Source organism: Mastomys coucha, unplaced genomic scaffold, assembly GCF_008632895.1.
Source record: "Mastomys coucha isolate ucsf_1 unplaced genomic scaffold, UCSF_Mcou_1 pScaffold8, whole genome shotgun sequence".
NCBI classification, from domain to species: Eukaryota; Metazoa; Chordata; class Mammalia; order Rodentia; family Muridae; genus Mastomys; species Mastomys coucha.
The window spans coordinates 46569691-46578311 of NW_022196914.1; positions in this window are offsets into that span (position 1 = coordinate 46569691).

The following is an 8621-nucleotide window of genomic DNA, read 5'->3' on the forward strand; positions in this document are numbered from 1 at the left end:
GGTGCTATTTATGTCTTTCTTAAGGTCCTGTATCATCATCATGATAAGTGATTTTCGATCTGAATCTTGCTTTTCTAGTATGATGGTGTGTCTAGGACTTGCTATGGTGGGAGAATTGGGTTCTGATGATGGCAAGTGACCTTTGTGTTGTTTATTTTTTTATGCTTGCCCCCGGCATCTGGTTAACTTTAGTGCTACCTGCCCTTGCTAAATCTGATTGGAGCCTGTCCTTCCTGTGATCCTGGTTGTTTTAGAACTCCTCAGAATCAAGCTGACTCTGTGATTCTGGGATTCTGGGATCCTGGGATCACTGAGCTCGTGGAGTTCCTGTGTGCCTCCTCCCGCTGGTCCCAGTTACTCCCAGTGTTGGGACAGATTTTGGTTCCTGCTTACCTCTCTACTTCAAATTCTTAAATAATTTGATTTACATATTACATTATTGACAGTATTTACACTTTTATTTTTTAACCATGACTGGCAACCCTCCAATTTTTTTTAATGCTAGAGTAGCCTTTAAAGGACATGTTTGAAAACATGTAGAAAGTTTTGACCTCCACAACTCCTTAAAAAAAATTGTAAAATTCAACAATTACCCTTTTTTATTAACTTCCAGGGACCTGGAACTGAACATTTTGTAAATGTTCAAATATTCAAGATATGCAGCATTTTATGTGCTGATGTTATTCAAGATTCAGCAGTCTTTTTGTTCCTAACATATTTATTCCAAACCAGAGGGAGAGGGAGAGGGAGAGGGAGAAGGAGAGGGGGAGGAGGAGGGGGAGGGAGAGGGGGAGGGGAGGGAGAGAGAGAGAGAGTGGGAAAGGGGAAAGGAGGAGGGGCAAGGGGAAGAGGAAAGGAGAGGAGGGAGAGAGATATCTGACATGCTTGAAATCATTCTTAAAATGTTTGCGTGCTATATGGGAGCAAAACAGATTTTAAAAATCCAAAACTTTTATGTTTTGTTACTTTCAAACATTTCAATAATTCCAAATAGATGCCCTATAAATCATAATAACTAGCAGAAAATAGTACCATAGGTCCTCTTAGAAATCCCCAGTATTGCTATAAATTTCTGGTAGATGATTTAGACCCCGAAGTACCAGGATGGACTAGGATTGGATTCTAGTCCAGGCTAAAGACACAATGGAATTTCCCAACCTTATTATAACCACAACAAACCAAATAAACCTAAGGAATCAGTGTGAGAAAGATCCTTCATTCAGTTGACTTCTTTGAGTGTTTCAAAACCTGAGGCAGTTGGTGTTTGGTATCAATGGGATTGTCATAACATGTTTTGTTTGCTTGAGCTCTTCAGGGGCTTCCTATATAGTAAAGTGCCATTAGCTGAAATGGATGGTTAAATTGTACACTATTGTATTTCATTATGATGATATGCCTCCCAAAGTTAATTCATGTTGTAACTTATTTAAGATTAGCTGTAGCATGGAGCTAAAATAGTTTAATTCAGATGATAGATGTCCATACATTTTCATATAATCTTATAGCATAATGAATTACAAAATCTAGGTTCTTTTCTGTGATGCTTGTAGAGGTCACATCTTTTCACAAACTCCATTCTTTAACATTTCACTTACAGCAGATGGCCATGGTTCTCTGCCTTAACATCCTGAAGTCAAACTTAGTTTTCCAATGTATTGAATTTGGACTGATCTTGCAATATACACTGGCTCAGAGAATGCAATGGAAAGCAATTTGTGTAGTACTAAGCCTGGTATATCAGAACTTTGTGTAACCACCATGGACAAGAAGCATGGAGAGCAAAGAGGAGTCATTGAACCCGATGTAAGCCTTCAGCCAACCCCTAGTCAATTGCTGGCCTTCTGGGTTTCATGAGCCATCTCAATAAGTATTAGCCTATCCAGCACACATTTGAAGGAAAATCCAGATACAGACCTGTACATTCAAAAGCAGTAAATCATTAAGTCATTTAATTCAAGGGTGGCTTTCTTTTATAATAAGCAGCTACTCACATTACTTTCACACTTTCTGAAAAACAGCCTGATTTCAATTCATTTATTTGGTGTACAGCGATAACTATGACTTTGACCTATTAAAAATTTGCTTACAGTTTGTGTGAAAGGGAAGCTTTTAGGCCAAATTGAAACACACTGTGGATTTTGCAATTTCAGTATGGCTATAAATTCAAGAGAGAATTAATTCTAGTTTCTCAAAATACATTCTCTAAAAATAGTGGACTGACTGGTAGCCAATATGTAAGTATTCACAAGAAGCAACTTCATCTCTTGCTTTTACTATCTAATAAGTTTTAACTTCATGAAGTTTTTTCATGTGTATGACTAAAATTCTCATTTTGGTTACACATGCATCTTCTTAGTTTTATTATTTTTTTCTCTAGAAATTTGTTGACTTCAAGAAAGCACAGTGGCCACTGCTTGTCTGTGTAATCAATGCAGGAGAACATGTCACTGACTGTCCGTAATGCATATCAACTTTCAGTTTTGTCCTTGTTTACCAGAAATACTAAAATGCCCTTGTCCTTAATACTTGTAATACTTTTAGCACCTATTCTGTCTTTGTTTCTGAAGAACACTAGAGAATGTGAGAGACAGCATGCTTTGTGAATGTTAAAATGCCTGCTTAAATATGCCATTAAAATAAATATAACTAAGGAGAACACTTGGGTATCTTACTATTTCTTCAGCTTTCTCTTTTCATTTTGGAAACAATTCAAAATAGCTTCTGTGGCTCATGGATGGTAAATACAGCTGCTTCTCAACTGACGTGGAAGCTTTATTTCAATGTTCCACAAATCTTTCTTTATTCTTTTTCATTTGTGATTAGTCCCCATTTACATGTGCAGTTCTTAGAGGATTCCACAAGCAAGTACCTTCCAGAAGGGTTTTACATATTATTTCAGACCTGTTTTGCCTCAATGGACTCTTAGAAATCTAATTAATTTCTAATAGTTTAAATTCATTCATATAAATTTTATTTCCATGAGATTTATGTCAGAATCTTTATATAATGATGCCACTTTGGATAGTCTAAAGAGATACTAGCCTAGGATGAGGATTTATGTCATCACAAATTTTTATAAGGACCATCAACACCTCTTACATAAAACTTCATCTAGCATCTTTTAACATGAGGAAGAAAGACCTTTTTAAATTTGTGATGGCTTTCTATTAATGGTATGGTATTATAGCCAGACTAGTGTTTTGTTTACAGCCAAGTATAAGGAACTGAAAACTTCTATATACTTTTATATACATATGCTCATTTATGAAGAAAAGTTGATGCTTACAAAAAAAGCTTTAGTACAGATTTAAACACAGGCATTAAAACAGAAAGAGAGAAATATGTAAGAAAAGTACAGTTACAAAAGCTTAAAAGTGTGTCTGGGCTTCTTAAGTAAGGACAATGAACAGAAAGTGAGTTTGTATGTATATATGAACCCCACTTGTAAAAATATTTCTTTCTATACTCCTGACTCCTCTCCTTACCTTAACAGGATATTAATATTTGTCACTCTGAAATCTCCAAGGTAAGAATACTTCTAGCAAAATGGTTTGAATCATTCAGATTCAACAGTGACCCTGTTAACAGTGTCGTCTAATTTTATCGTGAATGCTGATCTAGTTTAATTTCTGTCACTATGATAAAAATGCCCTTGTTGGAACATAGTCAAAAGAACGATGCATGGGAAACGATGCCTGTTCAGAGACCTGTGACAAGACATTCCAGGAAAAAGAGCAGAGGGCCTTTTACCTCACGTACATCTTGTCCCTTAAATTGTTCTTCAATGGATATGATTCTGTGCCTCCTGTGACAAACATTATGTCAGATCATAGTTATAGAACCCAATATGATCAGTATGCCCTGCATCTGGATATGGCCTTTGGCCTTGCTTTCATGCTTTCCCTACTATACTCTATAGTACATGCCAGTACTGTATTGAAATTGGTCTTCCTGAAAAAGTTCTGAAAAAATGATAATATTTAGCATATGTTTACTAATATCTATTTACATGATTTTTTTTCTGATTACAGTTTTCTGACCATGTTTTCCTGAGCTCAAACAACTTTCCTTGGATTATTGTTTTCTTTGTTGCATTCATATATAAAACTACACTGAAACTGAATAAAGTTGTCTATAGCATTAGCGTATAGACTACCCCACTTTTAATGTTCTCAGATCCCAGGTCCAGCCAACAAGATCTGCATAAGTTGGCTGAAAGGTTGACACACCCTGACCAAAAATAATGTGGAGGAGAAGGTTGATCAGTGTTGTTGTTTAGTTTTTGGCTTATGATTGCAGGTTACAAATCATCATTGAGGAAAGTCCCACTAGAAGGAGCTGCTCACATCATGTCCATAGTGAAAAGCAGAGAGAAATAAACGTTTGCTTTCTACTCATGCTCAGCTAGTTTTCATCATTTTCATATAGTTCATAGCTCAGCGCATGAAATGTTGCCACAGTGGGCTATGTCTTGCTACACAATAACATTCAATTCAGTCACCCACAGAAATAACCAGAGGACAACCTGATCTAGATAATGCATTATAAAAAAAATCTCTTTATAGGTAGCTCTATGTTATGTTGAGTGGAAACCCCAAATAAACTAGTACAATGGGAAAAGCTAGGTACTGCAGACTTGTTAGTTATAGAAATCTGGGTTAAAGGAAAGCAGATAACAAGGGAATAAGGCTTTTCTGTTGTAGAAATGTTTAATTCCCAATCCAGAGTTTCTACTCCACCTTTGACCATTTAGTTCCCAGATAAAAAACACATACAACCTTTACATTTACAATAAGCCTTAATAATCACTAGAGCTGGGCAGATATCTACCATTGATGCTATTAAAATCTATTTCCTATCAATAATCCTGAGTTATTACTCGCTATGTTTCACCTGGGCTGCTCTTAACTCAAACTGGCCAGCCCTCAAGGCCATGTCTTCATGACTCACCTAATCCGCGGCAGCTTCTCCTCCATTCACTTTCTCACTCCCACTCATGTTTCTCCTCTGATCTTCCTAGGCTGGGGAAGCCTAAAACCCGCCTGTGTCTCTTCTGCACAGCTAATGGCTACCAGCATCTTTATTCACCAATCAGAAGTAACTTGGGGGCAAAGTCACATGGTGTCTACCTAAGGACTCTCTCGTTTCTGAGGGCAACCAGGTCTTGAGAAACTAGTATTAGCATTAAACTACATTTTTGCCTGTATAGGAATTTTTACGTCTCTAAGGCAGATGATCCTACCAATGGCAGTACAGTAGCCTAAACGCACTGCAATCAAATCCAAATAGATAGAATCTAAGGCCAATACTGAGCCCATAATAGAAGCACACATTGGGAATATTCCAGATGCAAGGAAGGGACTGTTAAACCACAGTCCTGATCATTTTGTAAAAGGGGGGAAAACTCACCGATATATTTAACTCTTGACAACCTACCAGAAGCAAAGTAGAAAAATCACTTATGTATTTACAATTAATTTAGACACAAAAATTTTGAAATGCTAATGGTTGTGGCAAATTCCAATGGATATAATTTTGTCACATTGGATTTTACTTCATATAAATGTTCAAAAATAACTGTAATATAAAAGAAAATTTTCTCTTGCAATAATAGATCATGGCCCTCTTTGTAATAACAAGGAGTAATGATGAGTTTGAATGAGTAAACCCCCCCTGTGTGAAAGTTGAGATACTGGATGTTAAGTTTTTTCCCACCATGATCTAAAACTGTCCACATAAATCTACTCATTTACACATGTGAACTGTGTTGCATGTTGTGCAGAGAGAAATTAAAGATTTGTCAGGGAAATGCACATTAAATTTATGACTACAATTTTCAAGTTTGAATTGAAAGTATGTGAGCATGTGACCTTGGATCTGCTCTCAAATGAATTAAAATAATTGAAGGCAAAAATCCAAGGGAAAAGACTGAAGGTAAGTGCCAACATTACTTCACTTTATGTGTACCCGACACTGGGTCTGAACAAAAATTCAAAGATGTCTCTCTTTGAACTGATACATGTCTCTCCAGGTTGTACTTTCTGCAACTGTATGCTAAATCTTAGTGTATCAGAATCATCCAGATTGCTTGCTGAAAAATACAGACACAAGGCTTTATATTTAATCATTTGAATCAACATCCTTGGTGGATGTAATTTAGAAAAAAACATTATGACAAGGTTTCTTAGTGACTCAGGTGCATACTCAAATATGAAACACTCATTCTATGCATCATTGGTGCATACTCTGCTATATGTAAACTTAGAGGTATGGCTTCTTTAGATAAATACATATGAAATTATGAGAATTGAGGCCAACAGATACAATATCCATTTTTTGAATACAAGTTGCCTTCACTCATAGCAAATGTACCTGAATTCACTCCCACTCACTTAAACATTCTCAGCTTTAAGTCTATGCAATCTTCTATTGGTCTAGTTCTTCTTGCTACAAGTAACCTATTCTTTTCTTCTAAGGTACCAAATGAAGTAATGGATTAAATCATAGCATTCTCATACATATGTATTATACTTTATTTTACTAATCTTGTTACTTCTTCCTTTTGATGCTTCTTGCTGGAGCCAAAGATTCTTGCTGAATTTCCTTTATGTCAAACAAATTCCATCACCATCTCTTTTCCTTTTGTCACCAACACTAAAGATTGCTTCTGCCCTCTTAAGGTCCTCTTTATACATGCATATCCTCACCTCACATGTTAAGTTATCTAGATGCTGCATATAAGAGAAAGCATGATATATCTTTGTTGAGTGACTAATTTTTTTTTTTTTACTTCATGTAAGGATGCCCATTCCACATACTTTCCTGCATATACCATAATTTTATATTTGTGAATAAAAAATTTCTGTGTATATGCACCCTATTTTTCTTGTCTGTTGACAGACATCTAAACTGGTTCTGTTTCTTAGTTGTTTAAAGTACTGCAATAAACAAGTAACACAGAGAGAACTGTAGTTTGCTACCAAGGAGGGTTTTCCTGTAGTTCAATTTTAAAAAAATCTAGGAACCTCCCTATCAACTATCATGGTGGATTCCTCAGTCTACATTCCCATCAACAGTGTGTAGTGGTTCCTCTTTCCCACAAGTATTCATTGTCATTTGCTTGCTTGGCTTTAGTCATTTTCAATGAGGTAACATTGGATCTCAAAGCAGCTTTAATCTGCATTCTCATGTTGACTACAGATACTGAGTCCTTTTAAAAATAGTGGCCATTTGTCTTTCTTTTGCAAACTATCTAGTTCATCTGCCTACATTTTTATTAAACTATTTGGTTTCATGTTATTTAAATTGCAAAATTCTTTATATATTAGAAATAAATGTCTGATGAGTAGTTGATGAAGACTGTTTTCATTGTGTAGGATATCTCTTTACTCTGGTGATTGTTTCCTTTGCTGTGTAGAAACTTTTATAATTTCATGTAATTGCATTCATAATTCTTGTTATTATTTCTATGATATTTGAGTTCTTTTCATAGTTTTTGCCCAATATATGCTTGTATATTTTACTCATATTTTCATTTTAACTTAGGAAGTACTTAGGATTTTCCTCCTTAATTTCTCAATTATCTACTAGTTATCTACAAATTTATTGTTCAGTTTATAAGTGTATAGTTTCTGTATTTCCTCTTCCTAGTGATTTTGAGCTTCATTCTAGTAAATTCTAATATGATACAAAGAATGAGTTCAATTCTTTTATATTTTTGGAGACTTGTACCGTGGCTTAGAATGTAATATATATTAGTGAACATTCCATGGGGTGAAGAAATAATTTCAAGATTTCTAGGTGAATTTTGATAGCTGCATTATGGATTGGATTCTTCCCAGCAGGCAGTGTGATGCTGGATTTGTAACCTTCCATTTTGTTAGTTACATAATTTTATTACCTAAAGCATTTACATTCTATGAAGTAGGTCTTAGTGATGAATGTATCTATCATTTTGAACATGTAAGCTAATATAATAGAAAATGTAAAAAAATATTGAATAACACCACTTTTGAGAATCCTTCAAGTGGATTAACAGGATTTTTGTGGAAAATAAAATATGGAGAAATCAAGATTACAGACTGGGTCAGCAACAGAATGATCAGTTTGTAGGGGACCTACTCTTGATGCCAATGAACAATCTCAAAAATAACTAAATTATTCTAGAAAAAATAATAATTAACAGACTTTTGAAACTGAACAATGATTAGAAGTAATTTCAGTGAAACTGTCCCAGAGCACAATCCTTGTTTAATACATTGGGAATAAAAATTTCAGGCAATATAAAATTCTTGGCATGAATTTGGAGAAATTTTCCAAAAGCTCTGAAATTATATGTGACAACTGAATTCCACCACTCTTGACCCAGTCACTGTGGAATTAGCACAAAGAATGTTTTATGCTGACCTAATGGACCTAGTGCTACTTTACAATTATAATTGAATTACTTCTAAGTATTTCACCGCTGTGCCAAAGGCAGAACCTTAGAACTCTTAAAGTTTAATAAAATGACCAGGGTGCTGTAATTTTTATTCCAATTCAAACAGCAAGTAAAAGGAACAATTGCCAATGGCAGCTTTCTTCTACCGACTTTTACATATATTTCAACTATACCAAAAAAA